General features: G+C 49.8%; 1 protein-coding gene across 3 annotated transcripts in view; it reads left to right on the plus strand.

Annotated features, from left to right (window-relative positions):
• The window catches only part of LOC109886640 (ankyrin repeat domain-containing protein 11), a 145,653-nt gene that overhangs the window by 53,090 nt on the left and 73,413 nt on the right, over positions 1-19,150 (plus strand). The window lies entirely within an intron of this gene.

Here is a 19,150-nt window from a genome sequence, read left to right on the forward strand (position 1 = left end):
CTGGGGTCAAGTGGGACACCTGGGATGTTGGTTGCCTCTGCTCAAAGGACAACGTAAAGAATAATTCTGTGTCCTTTCCTCTCTGCATTTTTTTTGTTGTAACTTAAGTAGAAGCTTATGCAGAAATCCAACTGATTTGCCTGGATCGTGCCATGTGGCAATCATAACCTAAGAAGGCCATTAGGGCTGTTAATTTTCTAGACCGAGAGTTGCAGCTCCCAGGTCTGTAAGTGCTGATGGAGCAGGATTTTGCTGTTATACTGTCTAGTCAAGTTCTGTACTATTTCAGCTGAGTGGTTTTAACTCTAGCTGTAAATTCCTAGCGTATAGTGGCTACTTCACTCTCCCTGTTATCTCTCATTTTTTCCCTCTCCCCACCCCTTCGAGACCACTGCTCTCCTCCCCTTGTAGACCACTGCTCTCCTCCCCTTGTAGACCACTGCTCTCCTCCCCTTGTAGACCACTGCTCTCCTCCCCTTGTAGACCACTGCTCTCCTCCCCTTGTAGACCACTGCTCTCCTCCCCTTGTAGACCACTGCTCTCCTCCCCTTGTAGACCACCGCTCTCCTCCCCTTGTAGACCACCGCTCTCCTCCCCTTGTAGACCACTGCTCTCCTCCCCTTGTAGACCACTGCTCTCCTCCCCTTGTAGACCACCGCTCTCCTCCCCTTGTAGACCACCGCTCTCCTCCCCTTTCTCCGTTTCCCCGGCGATTTTCCCTTTGCTGTCATATAGTCTAATCTATCCTCTCTCCTAACCGTTCATATCCCAATATTCACTGTGGTGTTACTCATCAGGCAGAAAGCAGAAGTTGATTAAAGGACATAAACTAGTTGCATCATGACTGTTTTCCACTCCGAGAGAACAGAACACACAGCGTTTATTCCGATACAGCGTTAAATGCACATGGTGCTGTAATCCGCCCGCCCGGCTACAAGCTATACCATCAGAGTATGGAGGAAGTAGGATCCGGTTGCACGGGGTTTCTTATTGGTGTTGTTCGTATGATGATCAGTGTGATATGTTGAGTTTTTAGTGATATGTAGAGTTTTTAATATCATCAGGAAAAGTACAATTTTGGACCGTCTCAAAAAAACAAACAAACCATTTAAGTGGATTCATAATGAAAACAAATTGGTCTATTCTCCTGGGGATGATGATCTGGGGAATCCTGTGTGTGTGTGTGTGATCCCAGCCTCTCTGTTGGGTGGGTGTGAAAGAAACGCAATGAGCTGATCGATACTATCATCAGCGTAAGAGCGGCTGACACGTTCGATCGGGGCTTAGTGCTCGGAGCTCAGCCCAGCCCAGGGTGGAGCCTCACCGGGGTCCGGTTGTTGGTGCAGTGGGCCCCTGGGGAGCTCAGGGAGAAGAGTGCATTACAAGTGCTTGGCTCTGTTGGAGAGCTACCTGCAGAGATGTTTTCATTGTCAGCCGTATGCTGCCATTCCTACTGTTGAAAATATTTAGGCCTTGGGCCTCCCGAGTGGCGCTGTGGTCTAAGGTACTGCATTGCAGTGATAGCTGTGCCACTAGAGATCCTGGTTCGAGTCCATGTTCTGTCGCAGACAGCCGCGACTGGGAGACCCATGGGGTGGGGCACAATTGGCCCACCCGGGTTAGGGGAGGGTTTGGACGGCAGGGATGCCCTTGTCGCATCCCACTCTAGGGACTCCTGTGGAGGGCTGAGCGCGTTGCTCGCTGACCCGGTCGCCAGGTGTACGGTGTTTCTTCTGACACATTGGTGCGCCTGGCTTCCGGGTTAAGAGGGCATTGTGTCAAGAAGCAGTGCGGCTTATTGAGTAATAGTCATTATGCCAATTATTTAATTGGTCTCTTATTAGATTATGTAACTAACTGTCAACGCCCAGCCACACAGCAGCTCTGCTGAGACAGACAGCTCTAATGGGTGTAATTAGCCTACGGTTCTTGTTTGGGGAAGGTGCAGGTGGTGCAGGTGGTGTAGTGGTGGCCTGATACTGTTTGGACTGTGTGAGTGTGCGTTGAGGCTTGGTCTAATGTGGATGTTTATCTAATCTGGTTTCCTCCTGTTGGGTCATTGAGTTCAGTTGTGGCTTTCGGATCTGGCTGTATTGTTATCTACATTGATCTCTTTTCAGACCGGTTTGGCTCTGGTTTATTTCCTGCATTGGAGGTGTTCAATATCATTTGATAGGCTGACCTGTCCCCCCAGTTGGGTGTGCATCTCATCTCCTGTGCTCTCCTCATTAGGGAAGCACAGTGGAAAGCAGCCCCCATCACAGGCCTGAGAGAGTGAAGGGAAGGAAGGCTGGCTGCTCCTAGAGCCAATGATCACAACATACAATTCATCATGTTGCCTTTCCATCCTCTCTATATTTAGAAGATAACCTCGTTAGCAAGACAGTGGGTCGTAAGGTATTTCTATCTCTCTCTTCCCAGTCTCTGAGGATATGCAGATTTTCCGTTCCTTTGCAGAACCTCAGTCTACAGTAATGGGCCCAGGGCAGGCTGGCAAGCAACACACACGGCCCTCTCCCTCCATCTACTCGCTTCTATGTTCCCCCAGCGGGCGTTGCCATGGCAACTGCCTGGTGGACGGCGCTCGGTGTTGCGAGGGGGTAATGGAGTGAGTGCTGGGGCTGTACGTGACAGGGAATGAGATGAGGTGGATCTGCTGTTCACCTGCCCTGCAGAGAGACACTCACAACAGCAGCAGAACAGGCCTCCCTCTCTCCGACTCTCTCCGGAGCCTCGGCCAGATAATCTACTAAACTCTGAATTGCATGCAAGCCCACCTGTTACTGCGGCCCAAGTCCCCAATCCCGACACAGTAGAGAGATGGGAGCTTGGACATGTGGTGTGTCTGTGTTTGAAGAGGTGACAGAGGGCAGCTGTTCTTGCTGGTTGTTCTCATCTCACCAGTGACTCATGAGGAATGTAAATGGGACTTCATGGAATGAGAATGGATGGGTAGAATAGGCTGCCTGGGAGTGTAACGGTAGATAAGGTCAGTGTGGATGTGTTGGGATTTGCGACTCTAAATTCTGTATACATCAAAGAAATTGGTGAATTCTGCTTGACGGAATGGACGTGCCTTTGCGGTTAGGCTACACGTTGTGTGTGTTGCTTGCAGGCTGCAGCATATCTTCCCGAGACTCCTTCACTCTGCACCCTGGTTTAGATAATAGCGCCTACATGCTAACACTTGACGTCTTGTTGGGTCACGGTGATGCATGTGTTCTCTGAACATGTTTCATTCTCCCTCGGCCCTGAGAGGCCTTGTGCTGTTGCCCTTCCCTGACACTGAGCTGAAGGAGAGATGTGGGGCTGCTCGAGTGGCTCATTTGTCCAAGCTCCACGGTTTTCATGGTGGTGCAAATAGAGGACCTGGAGCGGGGAATGAAAGGCCCAGTGTCGTCTGGTCAGGGTGACCTTTCCTAAGACGTGACTGGAAGAGTTGGGTTTTTCCAGGCCTCTGCTCTGACCATAGCTGCTGGGCATGACCACGGAGTGACGAACCATTCACTCCAGGGGAAACCTCCCCGTTGAGTAATGGGAGATTTTACTGCAGGCTGTGGCCACGTAGTGGATGAAGTGGTGAGATGGGTGAGGGATTTTGATGTACCACTCAAACTGATATTCTTTTACATGGTAAAATCATCCATTGGCAATGAGGGTACTTGGCAGGAAAACATAAATATGGGCTAGCTAGTTCTAAACTTTTACAATGTCCAATTTGTTAATTGAATCTGTGGGAGCACAGCTGAAAAAAGCCATCAGATCGGAGTGAGTGAATATATGTTGTTTGGGGAGAATTTCCGGTTTCTCTTCTCTCCTTGACCGTGGCCTGTTAGTTTGTCTCTAGGCCTTGTTTCCCTTGGCTGGTTCTCTCAGGCTGCTCTCTGGAGCCCTGTGGCTGTAAGCCTATAGGGTGCTGGTACTACAGGGGGTAGTGCTGCTGTTTCCTGGTGCCTTGTACAAGGGCCTTTCATCTCAGGCATGTGGGGAGCGGCCTCTCTCCATGGGGGTCGGCTTCCGGGAGATGTGGACAGAAAAATGTTTGTCGGCTTCGCCCCTCCTTCTCTAGCTGCTGCTTTGGGAATCTGTTCTACCTCACACTTGGCGTCAAATGCTCTCTGGTGTTCGTTACCCAATGTGTCACAATAATGGTACCAATCTTTAAATGGGACTGCTCTGAATGTGGAGAGTCGCTAGACAGAAGAAGCACTGCTCGTCTCTTGCACTTCCTCCCGCTCAATGGTTTTCTCACTCTACTGGCAAAAATGTGACCCTGAATAAATTGTGACACACACACACAGGTTATCTTCACAGGATGTAATTCTGTGGAGGGAGGATGTTTGAAATGGCAGTCACAGCAAGGCACATGGTGTACACTGCTCCTGCCTGCCCCTACCCCAGCAGCTCCTCTCTGTGCAGGCAGACCGCTGTTGCAGAGTGTAGTATTGCAGTGTAGCAGAGCCCAGAGCTGAGCTGTGCTCTTCATGCTTTGTTTGAAGTCATGTGGCTGGGTAGACAGGGACAGTGGGGCGCTCTGATGAAACGTAATGAGGGAACATGTGAGCGGGTTTCACAGAGATGGAACAGGCCACACAGTTTATAGACAGCCTGATTTACAGCTGTATTATTCACGCCATCCCAGCCCCCCTCCCTGATCCCTTTCTCAATAACCCCCCCCCCCCCCCCCCCCCCCTTTCCTTATCTCTTCTTTCAACCATGGCCTTTTCCTTCTCTCCCTTGCCCCTCAATCCTTTTACGAGCGGCCCATCCTCCCCCCAGGCTGGCTGAGACATGAGCCATCGGAGGGAGGGAGCGAGCCAGGGAGGGAGGGAGCGAGCCAGGGAGGGAGGGAGCCAGGCCTGGGCATTGACAGAGTAGTGAGACACAGCAGGAGGTGAGCAGCTATATATAGAGCAGCTTTGGAGGAGTGATGTCATGGGCCAGAGGAGAGGTGGAGTGCTGCGGAGTTCAGTTGCCCAGCGGTTTACTCTGGGAGACGGATAAATGAGCGTTGGATAAATGAAAGGAAACTGATTGTCTAAGGCTGTTGGCAAGTGTGTAATGAGAAATGTTTGTTTTTGAAAAATAAGGATTAGAACTTAGATGTATTTATTCTCTAAATTGCTTGTCTTTTACTACTCAATACAGGTGAAATCAACATCACCCTGACAGCTCAGGCTCACTTTGATTAGAGGAAGTGTGTGTGTGTGTTTGTCAGCTGATGTTGCTATTGTGAAGGGAAGGGTGTTTGAGTGTGGATTAGGGATGTATTGGTGCGTGTTGCATGGCGTGAGGGAGGATACTATTTCAATCTGTGGGGAAGGCCGATATGAAGTCAGGAAGTGCTGCTGCCATGATTCTTGTTGACCCAAGAGTGACGCAGTAACCGAAACGCTGCTGCTTCCTCAAGGACAGGGAGGCGCGGTGCAGGTTCACTCTAACACACGTTGGCTAACAGAGCACAGTCCCTCTCTGCCAGTGGTTCAAACGCTCAATCTGGGATCACACCTCATTATGATCCAAGGTCTAGTCTCAGTGTGTGTGTGTGTGTGTGGAGGGCTATGGGTTGCGTGGTGGGGTCATTCTGACCTGACAGCAGTGCGCTCAGTGTTAAGGCACCATAGTTTAGAGTAGGGAGCTGCACACTACACTGACCGACTGACGGACTGGTTGGTGTGGGTGTTGGCCGATGCTGTGGGGAGCAGCTAGATCCTTGGAGTGTCAGGGATTGCTGGAGCAGGTGTTGACTGGGTCCTGCCCTCCCCGGTTTGCCTTTCACACCCCCGTTAGCATTGAGTCACGTGAGAGAGAACATTGTGCTACCCTGTAGCCCAGTGATGGTTCCTCTCCGTCATCAGGCCCCGACATGCTCGCCCCGACATGCTCGCCCACCTATATACATACACACACACACACACACACACACACACACACACACACACACACACACACACACACACACCCGTCACACTGGCTGCACCTCTCCTCTTCTCACGAGAAGCTGGAGTGTTTGAACTCATGATACACATCCAGTCGTTACTTGCGTTACCTCACGTAGCTCTTTCATAAAGCTTTTCCAATATGACATCCGATCCTGTATACAAGCCTGGGACTTGGCTCCAAAACTGGAGTCCAGATCCTGCTGCAGGCGTGTGGGCAGCTGCCTGACACTCAGCTCCTCTCCTCAGCCACAGGCCTATTTTAACACGGACCAGAGAGACTTGTTTCTGCTATTAGTCGTCTGTATGCCCCACTGTCAGAGGACGCATGTGTGAGAGAAAGCGAGAAAGAGGGGAGTTGGAGCCTAGTGTGCATGTGACTGAACTGAATAGTGTGGTCGAAATGTGACTGAGGGCTTTGTGAGTGTGTGACTGATGTGTGAAAGTGAGTGTCTTCGCTGTGCTGTACTGTGGGAGCCGAGCTGCTTTCATATCAGGCCCAGACTTTTTTTGCAATGTGGCAGCGACAGCACCAAGAAGCGCCCTCTTCTTATTGATCGTTAAACCTGATTCTTAAGTACAGAAGGCGGTTGGCTATAGCCCATCACCACCACCTCCAAGACAGTCTTTCATGGACCCTGTCTCTGCCTTTCAACAAACTAAATGTAGCTGGAATTAGTCTTTCCTGTATATTTTCAGGGGAGGAAAAACTGGTTGTGTTGAATGGAGTGGTATTTTGGTTTAGAAGGGCCACCGTAGATGTTAGTCAGGCTCCGTAAATGACAGCTGTTGGGTGAGAGGGCAGTACTCTGCACCGGGCCTTTTGTGTTGGTAAATATGGCGGTGTTGTAAAAGTGTAAAAATGCTCTCGTTTACGATGCGTCTTCAGACTGCACCTCTGCCTCTCGTTTCCTTCTGTCTGACCTCTTCCTGCTGCTGAGCCCCTCGCACCTTTTTTACACCCCTTTCCTGCCGTGCCTTGCCTAGCAACCCGCCTAACACCACAGCTGTGTGGCTCAATCAAATCCAATTGTATGTCACATGCTTGGTGAACACACTCAGTGCAATGCTGACTTACGGGCCCTTCCTAACAATGCAGAGAGAAACACAAGGGATAAATGCACTTTGAGTAACGATAACTTGGCTATACACACAGGGTACTAGGACAGTCGCTGTGCGGAAGTAGAAGGTAATGGACATCTAAGTAGAGGTCAAGTGGCGAGGCAATAGGCTAGATAATAAACAGTAGCAGCAGCGTCAAAGGAGTTTGTGCAATAAGGGTCAACGCAGGCAGCTATTTAATGAACTATTTAGTAGTGTTATGGCTTGGGGGTGGAAGCTGTTCAGGATCCTGTTGGTACCGTAGCAGAGAACAGTCTGTGACCAGGTTGGCTGGAGTCTTTAACAGTATGGAACCTTTTATTTAACTAGGCAATTCTGATTTACAACAACTGCCTACCAAAAGGCAAAAGGCCTCCTGCGGGGACAAAATATAGGACAAAAACAAACATCACAACACTACATGAAGAGAGACCTAAGACAACAACACAGCTAGCTAGGCAGCAACACTTGACAACAACATGGTAGAAACACTTTGGCAGCAGCACCACATGGTAGCAGCAATAAACGGTGTACAACACATTATTGGGCACAGACAACAGCACATGAGTCAAGAAGGCAGAGACGGCAATCCATCATGCGTGGACCATGTAATTCCTTAGTGATGTGGACACCGAGGAACTTCAAGCTCTCGATCCACTCCACTATAGCCCGGTCGATGTGGTTGGGGCATGCTCGCCTTCCGTTTTCTGTAGTCCAAAAGCTGCAACCTTCTAGACATACAACCCACAGAGCACGAACACACACCTATAGGAACGGCCTATATTCCGTTCAGGGGACCTGTGATTGTAGCATGCTACTTTAGAGTCAATGTTGTTAATTTAGCACATCGATCTAAGGTAAATTGGCCAGAACAGTTTGCCAGCTGCGTTATGTTTTGTGCAACCTGGCTGTACAGGGGTCTCCGTCTGTTATGCTTTAAAGCACACGCAAATTGACTTGATATTGGCGGTGTACTTAGGCGTGTGTGCAGCCAGGACTCTGAACCTGCCAGACAGCCAGGACTTGGAACGTGTGTACGTATATATCCGTGTGCGTACACGTCACACTCTGCCTTGCCCCTTACATGGACATTTGCAGTGTGGCTTGCATGGGTTGCTAAGCAACATGCTGCTCTAGTATTCTCGGGTTCGGATGTCTTTTAATTTGATAGCCTGAGAAGGTTGGAAGAAGGTGGACAGAGCTGTGTTACAGTCCAAGCCCTTTGACTTCACATAATTATTGTCCATCTGTCATCTAGGCAAAAGAAGACTGACCTCTCTCACCAAGCTAGGCATAAAAAGGGCAGGAAGGGAACAACATGATAGAGTGAGATGGAATCATGTTTCCCATGCCAATAAAGCCCCTTGAATTGAATAGAGGAGGAGATACACATTTCTGTTGTGATGGGGAGTGGAGACACATTTCTGTTGTGACGGGGAGTGGAGGCAGGTTTCTGTTGTAACGGGGAGTGGAGGCAGGTTTCTGTTGTGACGGGGAGTGGAGGCAGGTTTCTGTTGTGACGGGGAGTGGAGGCAGGTTTCTGTTGTGACGGGGAGTGGAGGCAGGTTTCTGTTGTGACGGGGAGTGGAGGCAGGTTTCTGTTGTGACGGGGAGTGGAGGCAGGTTTCTGTTGTGACGGGGAGTGGAGGCAGGTTTCTGTTGTGACGGGGAGTGGAGGCAGGTTTCTGTTGTGACGGGGAGTGGAGGCAGGTTTCTGTTGTGACGGGGAGTGGAGGCAGGTTTCTGTTGTGACGGGGAGTGGAGGCAGGTTTCTGTTGTGACGGGGAGTGGAGGCAGGTTTCTGTTGTGACGGGGAGTGGAGGCAGGTTTCTGTTGTGACGGGGAGTGGAGGCAGGTTTCTGTTGTGACGGGGAGTGGAGGCAGGTTTCTGTTGTGACGGGGAGTGGAGGCAGGTTTCTGTTGTGACGGGGAGTGGAGGCAGGTTTCTGTTGTGACGGGGAGTGGAGGCAGGTTTCTGTTGTGACGGGGAGTGGAGGAGAGGCAGGTTTCTGTTGTGACGGGGAGTGGAGGAGAGGCAGGTTTCTGTGGTGACGGGGAGTGGAGGGGAGGCAGGTTTCTGTTGTGACGGGGAGTGGAGGAGAGGCAGGTCGGTATTGCGTTTGACTAGTTAATTGTAAGGTTGCAAGATTGGATCCCCCGAGCTGACACGGTGAAAATATGTTCTCCCCCTGACTGAGGCAGTTAACCCACCATTCCTAGGCCGTCATTGAAAATAAGAATGTGTTCTTAAATAAACGTGTATAAATATTTTTTTAAATGGCAAATCGGCGCCCAAAAATACCGATTTCCGATTGTTATGTAAACTTGAAATCGGCCCTAAATAATCGGCCATTCCGATTAATCTGTCGACCTCTAGTTGTGACGGGGAGGAGAGGCAGGTTTCTGTTGTGATTGGGGGAGGAGTGGAGGCAGGTCTCAGGGTTGTGACAGGGAGAGGAGGAGATGCAGGTTTCTGTTGTGACAGGGAGAGGAGGAGAGGCAGGTTTATTTTATGGCAGGGAGAGGCAGGTTTATTTTATGACAGGGAGAGGAGGAGAGGTCTGTTTCTGTTGTGATATTGAGTGGAGGAGAGGCAGGTTTCTGTAGTGAGGAGGAGAGGCCGGTTTCTGTTGTGATATGGAGAGGAGGAGAGGCCGGTTTCTGTTGTGATATGGAGAGGATGAGAGAACGGTTTCTGTTGTGATTGAGTCAGGAGGAGTGGCAGGTCTCAGTGTTATAACAGGGAGAGGAGGCAGGTTTCTGTTGTGATGGAGAGGAGGGGTTGCAGGTCTCAGTGTTGTGACAGGGAGAGGAGGAGAGGCAGGTTTCTGTTGGGACGGAGAGGAGGGGCATGTATCTGTGACAGCGAGAGGAGGAGAGGCAGGTTTCTGTTGGGACGGAGAGGAGGGGCATGTATCTGTTGTGACAGCGAGAGGAGGGGAGGCAGGGGCAGGTCTCAGTGTTGTGATAGGGAGAGAAGAGGCAGGTTTCTGTTGGGATGGAGAGCAGGAGGGGCAGGTCTCAGTGTTGTGACAGGGAGAGGAGGAGAGGCAAATCAAAGTTATTTGTCTCACACATGGTTAGCAGATGTTACTGCGAGTGTAACGAAATGCTTGTGCTTCTAGTTCCGATAATGCAGTAATATGTTGAGTAATCTAACCTAAAAATTCCACAACTACTCCCATATACACACACACAAGTGTAAAGGGATAAAGAATTTGTACATAAAGATATAAATGAGTGATGGTACAGAACGGCATAGGCAAGATGCAGTAGATGGTACAGAGTAGAGGTCGACCGATTAATCGGAATGGCCGATTAATTAAGGGCGATTTCAAGTTTCCATATCAATCGGAAATCGGTATTTTTGCGCGCCATTTAATAATTTATTTCATCTTTATTTAACTAGGCAAGTCGGTTAAGAACACATTCTTATTTTCAATGACGGCCTAGGAACGGTGGTTTAACTGCCTCGTTCAGGGGGCAGAAAGACAGATTTTCACCTTGTCAGCTCGGGGGATCCAATTTTACAACCTTACAGTTAACTAGTCCAACGCAATAACAACCTGCCTCTCTCTCGTTGCACTCCACAAGGAGACTGCCTGTTACGCAAATACAGTAAGCCAAGGTAAATTGCTAGCTAGCATTAAACTTATCTTTATAAAAAACAATCAATCATAATCACTAGTTAACTACACATGGTTGATGATATTACTAGATATTATCTAGCGTGTCCTGTGTTGCATATAATCTGACTGAGCATACAAGTATCGAAGTATCTGACTGAGCGGTGGTAGGCAGAAGCAGGCGCGTAAACATTCATTCAAACAGCACTTTTGTGCGTTTTGCCAGCAGCTCTTCGTTGTGCGTCAAGCATTGCGCTGTTTATGACTTCAAGCCTATCAACTCCCGAGATTAGGCTGGTGTGACCGAAGTGAAATGGCTGGCTATCTAGCGCGCGCTAATAGCGTTTCAAACGTCACTCGCTCTGAGCCTTGGGGTGGTTGTTTCCCTTGCTCTGCATGGGTAAATCTGCTTCGATGTGGTGGCTGTTGTCGTTGTGTTGCTGGTTCGAGCCCAGGGAGCAGAGGGACGGAAGCTATACTGTTACACTGGCAATACTAAAGTGCCTATAAGAACATCCAATAGTTGAAGGTTAATGAAATACAAATGGTATAGAGGGAAATAGTCCTATAATAACTACAACCTAAAACTTCTTACCTGAGAATATTGAAGACTCATGTTAAAAGGAACCACCAGCTTTCATATGTTCTAATGTTCTGAGCAAGGAACTGAAACGTTAGCTTTCTTACGTGGCACATATTGCACTTTTACGTTCTTCTCCAGCACTTTGTTTTTGCATTATTTAAACCAAATTACACATGTTTCATTATCTACTTGAGGCTAAATTGATTTCATGGATGTATTATATTAAGTTCAAATAAGTGTTCATTCAGTATTGTTGTAATTGTCATTATTACAAATCGGCCGATTTAATCGGCATCAGCTTTTTTGGTCCTCCAGTAATCGGTATCGGCGTTGAAAAATCATAATCTGTCGACCTCTAGTATAGAGTACAGTATATACATATGAGATGAGTATGTAAACAAAGTGGCATATTTAAAGTGGCTAGTGATACATGTATTACATAAAGATGCAGTAGATGATATAGAGTACAGTAAATACATATACATATGAGATGAGTAATGTAGGGTATGTAAACATTATATTAAGTGGCATTGTTTAAAGTGGCAAGTGATATATTTTATGTCAATTTCCATCAATTTCCATTATTAAAGTGGCTGGAGTTGAGCCAGTATGTTGGCAGCAGCCACTCAATGTTAGTGGTCTGATGGCCTTGAGATAGAAGCTGTTTTTCAGTCTCTCGGTCCCTGCTTTGATGCACCTGTACCGACCTCGCCTTCTGGATGATAGCGGGGTGAACAGGCAGTGGCTCGGGTGGTTGTTGTGTCCTGGAGGGCAGGTAGTTTGCCCCCGGTGATGCGTTGTGCAGACCTCACTACCCTCTGGAGAGCCTTACGGTTGTGGGCGGAGCAGTTGCTGTACCAGGCGGTGATACAGCCCGACAGGATGCTCTCGATTGTGCATCTGTAGAAGTTTGTGAGTGCTTTTGGTGACAAGCTGAATTTCTTCAGCCTTCTGAGGTTGAACAGGCGCTGCTATGCCTTCTTCAACATGCTGTCTGTGTGGGTGGACCAATTCAGTTTGTCCGTGATGTGTTCGCCGAGGAACTTAAAACTTACTACCCTCTCCACTACTGTCCCGTCAATGTGGATAGGGGGGGTGCTCCCTCTGCTGTTTCCTGAAGTCCACAATCATCTCCTTTGTTTTGTTGACGTTGAGTGTGAGGTTATTTTCCTGACACCACACTCCGAGGGCCCTCACCTCCTCCCTGTAGGCAGTCTCGTCGTTGTTGGTAATCAAGCCTACCACTGTAGTGTCGTCCGCAAACTTCATGATTGAGTTGGAGGCGTGCATGGCCACGCAGTTGTAGTGAACAGGGAGTACAGGATAGGGCTCAGAACGCACCCTTGTTGGGGCCTCATTGTTGAGGAATAGCGGGGTGGAGATGTTGTTACCTACCCTCACCACCTGGGGGCGGCCCGTCAGGAAGTCCAGTACCCAGTTGCACCGGGTGGGGTCGAGACCCAGGGTGGGGGTACTATGGTGTTAAATGCTGAGCTGTAGTCTATGAACAGCATTCTCACGTAGGTATTCCTCTTGTCCAGATTTGTTAGGGCAGTGTGGTTGCGATTGCGTCGTCTGTGGACCTATTGGGGCGGTAAGCAAATTGGAGTGGGTCAAGGGTGTCGGGTAGGGTGGAGGTGATATGGTCCTTGACTCTCAAAGCGCTTCATGATGAATGAAGTGAGTGCTACGGGGCGGAAGTCGATTAGCTCCGTTACCTTAGCTTTCTTGGGAACAGGAACAATGGTGGCCCTCTTGAATCATGTGGGGACAGCAGACTGGGATAAGGATTGATTGAATATGTCCGTAAAAACCAGCCAGCCAGCTGGTCTGCGCATGCTCTGAGGACACGGCTGGGGATGCCGTCTGTGCCTGCAGCCTTGCAAGGGTTAACACGTTTAAATGTTTTACTCACGTCGGCTGCAGTGAAGGGGAGTCTGCAGGTTTTTGGTAGCGGGCCGTGTCAGTGGCACTGTATTGTCCTCAAAGCGAGCAAAGAAGTTATTTAGTCTGTCTGGGAGCAAGACCTCCTGGTCCGCGATGGGGCTGGTTTTCTTTTTTTGGTTTTCTGTAAACAGTGATTGACTGTAGACCCTGCCACATACCTCTTGTGTCTGAGCTGTTGAATTGCGACTCTACTTCGTCTCTATACTGACACTTAGCTTGTTTCATTGCCTTGCGGAGGGAATAGCTACACTGTTTGTAGTCGGTCATGTTTCCGGTCACATTGCCCTGGTTAAAAGCAGTGGTTCGTGCTTTTAGTTTCACGCGAATACTGCCATCAATCCACAGTTTCTGGTTTGGGAATGTTTTAATTGTGGCTCTGGGTATAACATCGCCGGTGCACTTTTTAATGAACTCGCTCACCGAATCAGCGTATTCGTCAATGTTGTTGTTGGACACAATGCGGAACATATCCCAATCCACGTGATAGAAGCAGTCTTGAAGCGTGGAATCAGATTTGTCGGACCAACGTCGAACAGACCTGAGCGCGGGAGCTTCTTGTTTAAGTCTGTAGGCTGGAAGTAACAAAATGGCGTCGTGGTCAGCTTTTCCGAAAGGAGGGCGGGGCAGGTCTCTGTTGTGACAGGGAGAGGAGAGGAGGAAGGTTTCTGTTGTGACGGAGAGCAAGAGGGGGCAGGTCTCAGTGTTGTGACGGAGAGGAGGGGGCAGGTCTCAGTGTTGTGACATGGGGAGGAGTAGAGGCAGGTTTCTGTTGTGAATGGGGAGAGGAGTAGAGGCAGCTTTCTGTTGTGATATGGAGAGGAGGAGAGCCAGGTCTGAGTGTTGTAACAAGGAGAGGAGGAGAGGCATGTTTCTGTAACAGGAAGTTGATGAGGTGCAGGTTTCTGTTGTGACAAGGAGAGGAGGCAGGTCTCAGTGTTGTGACAGGGAGAGGAGGAGAGGCAGGTCTCAGTGTTGTGATAGGGACAGGAGGAGGGGCAGGTTTCAGTGTTGTGATAGGAGGAGAGGCTGGTCTCAGTGTTCTGATAGGGGGAGGGCAGGTTTCTGTTATGACAGGGAGAGGAGGAGAGGCATCTTTCTATTGTGACGATAGGAGGAGAGACAGGTCTCAGTGTTGTGACAGGGAGAGGAGGAGAGACCGGTCTCAGTGTTGTGATAGGAGGAGAGGCTGGTCTGTGTTGTGATAGGGGGAGGGGCAGGTTTCTGTTGTCACGGAGAGGAGGAGAGGCATCTTTCTATTGTGACGATAGGAGGAGAGACAGGTCTCAGTGTTGTGATAGGGGGAGGAGGAGAGGCAGGTCTGAGTGTTGTGATGGGGGGAGGGGCATGTTTCTGTTGTGACAGGGAGAGGAGGAGAGTCATATTTCAGTGTTTTGACAGGAGGAGAGTCAGGTTTCAGTGTTTTGACAGGAGGAGAGGCAGGTTTCAGTGTTTTGACAGGAGGAGAGGCAGGTTTCAGTGTTTTGACAGGAGGAGAGGCAGGTTTCAGTGTTTTGACAGGAGGAGAGGCAGGTTTCAGTGTTTTGACAGGAGGAGAGGCAGGTTTCAGTGTTTTGACAGGAGGAGAGGCAGGTTTCAGTGTTTTGACAGGAGGAGAGGCAGGTTTCAGTGTTTTGACAGGAGGAGAGGCAGGTTTCAGTGTTTTGACAGGAGGAGAGGCAGGTTTCAGTGTTTTGACAGGAGGAGAGGCAGGTTTCAGTGTTTTGACAGGAGGAGAGGCAGGTTCAGTGTTTTGACAGGAGGAGAGGCAGGTTTCAGTGTTTTGACAGGAGGAGAGGCAGGTTCAGTGTTTTGACAGGAGGAGAGGCAGGTTTCAGTGTTTTGACAGGAGGAGAGGCAGGTCTCAGCGTTGTGATAGGAGGAGAGGCAGGTCTCAGCGTTGTGATAGGAGGAGAGGCAGGTCTCAGCGTTGTGATAGGAGGAGAGGCAGGTCTCAGCGTTGTGATAGGAGGAGAGGCAGGTCTCAGCGTTGTGATAGGAGGAGAGGCAGGTCTCAGCGTTGTGATAGGAGGAGAGGCAGGTCTCAGCGTTGTGATAGGAGGAGAGGCAGGTCTCAGCGTTGTGATAGGAGGAGAGGCAGGTCTCAGCGTTGTGATAGGAGGAGAGGCAGGTCTCAGCGTTGTGATAGGAGGAGAGGCAGGTCTCAGCGTTGTGATAGGAGGAGAGGCAGGTCTCAGCGTTGTGATAGGAGGAGAGGCAGGTCTCAGCGTTGTGATAGGAGGAGAGGCAGGTTTCAGCGTTGTGACAGGAAGAGGAGGAGATGCGGGTCTCTGTTTCGATATGGAGAGGCGGGTCTCTGTTTCGATATGGAGAGGCGGGTCTCTGTTTCGATATGGAGAGGCGGGTCTCTGTTTCGATATGGAGAGGCGGGTCTCTGTTTTTTCGATATGGAGAGGCGGGTCTCTGTTTTTTCGATATGGAGAGGCGGGTCTCTGTTTCGATATGGAGAGGCGGGTCTCTGTTTCTTCGATATGGAGAGGCGGGTCTCTGTTTCTTCGATATGGAGAGGCGGGTCTCTGTTTTTTCGATATGGAGAGGCGGGTCTCTGTTTTTTCGATATGGAGAGGCGGGTCTCTGTTTTTTCGATATGGAGAGGCGGGTCTCTGTTTTTTCGATATGGAGAGGCGGGTCTCTGTTTTTTCGATATGGAGAGGCGGGTCTCTGTTTTTTCGATATGGAGAGGCGGGTCTCTGTTTTTTCGATATGGAGAGGCGGGTCTCTGTTTTTTCGATATGGAGAGGCGGGTCTCTGTTTTTTCGATATGGAGAGGCGGGTCTCTGTTTTTTCGATATGGAGAGGCGGGTCTCTGTTTTTTCGATATGGAGAGGCGGGTCTCTGTTTTTTCGATATGGAGAGGCGGGTCTCTGTTTTTTCGATGTGGAGAGGCGGGTCTCTGTTTTTTCGATGTGGAGAGGCGGGTCTCTGTTTTTTCGATGTGGAGAGGCGGGTCTCTGTTTTTTCGATGTGGAGAGGCGGGTCTCTGTTTTTTCGATGTGGAGAGGCGGGTCTCTGTTTTTTCGATGTGGAGAGGCGGGTCTCTGTTTTTTCGATGTGGAGAGGCGGGTCTCTGTTTTTCGATGTGGAGAGGCGGGTCTCTGTTTTTTCGATGTGGAGAGGCGGGTCTCTGTTTTTTCGATGTGGAGAGGCGGGTCTCTGTTTTTCGATGTGGAGAGGCGGGTCTCTGTTTTTTCGATGTGGAGAGGCGGGTCTCTGTTTTTTCGATGTGGAGAGGCGGGTCTCTGTTTTTTCGATGTGGAGAGGCGGGTCTCTGTTTTTTCGATGTGGAGAGGCGGGTCTCTGTTTTTTCGATGTGGAGAGGCGGGTCTCTGTTTTTTCGATGTGGAGAGGCGGGTCTCTGTTTTTTCGATGTGGAGAGGCGGGTCTCTGTTTTTTCGATGTGGAGAGGCGGGTCTCTGTTTTTTCGATGTGGAGAGGCGGGTCTCTGTTTTTTCGATGTGGAGAGGCGGGTCTCTGTTTTTTCGATGTGGAGAGGCGGGTCTCTGTTTTTCGATGTGGAGAGGCGGGTCTCTGTTTTTTCGATGTGGAGAGGCGGGTCTCTGTTTTTTCGATGTGGAGAGGCGGGTCTCTGTTTTTTCGATGTGGAGAGGCGGGTCTCTGTTTTTTCGATGTGGAGAGGCGGGTCTCTGTTTTTTCGATGTGGAGAGGCGGGTCTCTGTTTTTTCGATGTGGAGAGGCGGGTCTCTGTTTTTTCGATGTGGAGAGGCGGGTCTCTGTTTTTTCGATGTGGAGAGGCGGGTCTCTGTTTTTTCGATGTGGAGAGGCGGGTCTCTGTTTTTTCGATATGGAGAGGCGGGTCTCTGTTGCGATATGGAGAGGCGGGTCTCTGTTGCGATATGGAGAGGCGAGGCGGGTCTCTGTTTCGAAGGGGAGGAGGAGGAGGTGCAGGTTTCAGTTGTGACGGATATAATTTGAGGCAGGTTTTGAGGGAGAGGATTTGAGGCAGTTCAGTGTTGTGATAGGGAGAGGAGGAGAAGACTGTTTCTGTTATGACAGGGAGAGGAGAGGCAGGTCTCATTGTTTTGATAGGAAGAGTGGCAGGTCTCATCGTTGTGATGGGGGGGGGGGGAGATGCAGGTCTCCGTGTTGTGATAGGAGTGTCAGGCCTCTCAATGTTGTGAGGAGGAGAGGCAGGTTTCAGTGTTGTGGAGGAGAGGCAGGTCTCCGTGTTGTGAAAGGGAGAGGAGGAGAGGCAGGTCTAAGTGTTGATAGGGGGAGGAGGAGAGGCAGCTTTCAGTGTTGTGACAGGGAGAGGAGAGGAGAGGAGACGGGTCTCAGTGTTGTGATAGGAGGAGAGGCAGGTCTCAGTGTTGTGAAAGGAAGAGGAGGAGAGACAGGTCTCAGTGTTGTGATAGGAAGAGGAGGAGAGACAGGTCTCAGTGTTGTGATAGGGAGAGGAGGAGAGACAGGTCTCTGTTGTGATTGGGAGAGGAGGATATGCAGGTGTCAGTGTTGTGACAGGGAGTGGAGGAGAGGCAGGTTTCATTTGCGACAGGGAGAGGAGGAGAGGCAGTTCTTAGTGTTTGTGACAGGGAGAGGAGTAGAGGCAGGTTTCTGTTCGTGCTGTAGGCAGGGAAATTTTGAGGCGAGGTGGATCTCTCTGATCAGACACGTCTGGGGAGAGCCATGGAGGGAGAGGCTGGCCGAGCTGGCTTCATCAACACAGACCGGGAGAACCAAATACAGAGGGGCAGCGATGACAGTATTCGGGACTTAAAGCCTTTGTGTGCTTAATAACAGTCCTGTCACTCTGCCAAGGACTCTGGGAGTGTGGGATTAGCCTGAACAATCAGGACTGCAGGATCAAAACAAGGAGGCAGGAATGGCGAGGTCACACAGCTACCATCTGCGCTGCCGCAGTGAAGGGGAGGGGGAGGGGAAGGCCAGGGCTGGCGGCTCAGGCTCCACATGCAACAATGAATATCTGGAGGCAGTGGCAGCATCTCAGGCTCATCGTGCTCTGCTGTGTGCAGGCTGTTAACTGGCTAACTGCTGCAGCAGAAACACACACACACACACTCCTCTAACCAAAACAGACTGATGCTGGTCTACTGCAAAGTTAACACTCTTGCTCACACACTTGCTCACACACATGTATATCCATGTTGAAAAGCTCATAGAATGTGTGGCCTTGAGGATTGAAACAGACTGAATAGACATCTCACTCTGCCTCTGTGTTAGAGAGGTAATGTTATCTTTATTCATTTCTGTGCTCGGCCTACACTCCCTCTCTCTCGTTCTCTCGCTCTCCCTTCTTTTCTTTCCTGGTCTGAGGCTTTAGGCTGCACCCCCACTCCTCTCCTCTGCACTTCCTGTTGTCTCCCGCGCTCCTTTCGCTAACATGAGCCCATGCACTTTTCACTGTGGGAGAGGCACAGAGCGGTGGCCAATGGGTTTTGCAATCTATGTTTGATGGCGCCAAGCAAGCACTCTACATGTTTGTAGTTTGTGTGCATAAGGAGGGTGGGAGGTCTGCTTGGTAAATATTACTGAAACAACTTCCAGGCTTCAGCTGTGATTTGGTTCGATACTGGTTGGGAATAAGATGTTGTGTCCACAAGCCTCGTAATGCTTTCTGTAGCGGTAGTTTTGTGTGCTTTGATTTACACCGTCTTTCCAGTGGTGTCGCCTAGGTTACACTTTGGCAATTGACTCACGAGGAAGTTGCTGTAGTTGTTGTGCGATATTTAGCCAACTACCTGTGTGATCGCCTCCCCAAAAACAGAGAAAAGTATGCAGGTGATGCCTTCTTACTCGTACTCGTACTCTTACACGGTAATACCACAGTTGTACAACGGTTTTCGTGATACACACTCATCATAAATATCCTTTGAGTCCCCATCCGTTGTCCAACAGTGGTAAAAACAGCGGTGTAAACAGGCCCTAGGTCCATCCGACTCCTTATCTCACCCGCTCTC

The sequence above is a fragment of the Oncorhynchus kisutch genome, linkage group LG3, assembly GCF_002021735.2.
Source record: "Oncorhynchus kisutch isolate 150728-3 linkage group LG3, Okis_V2, whole genome shotgun sequence".
In the NCBI taxonomy this organism is placed as follows: domain Eukaryota; kingdom Metazoa; phylum Chordata; class Actinopteri; order Salmoniformes; family Salmonidae; genus Oncorhynchus; species Oncorhynchus kisutch.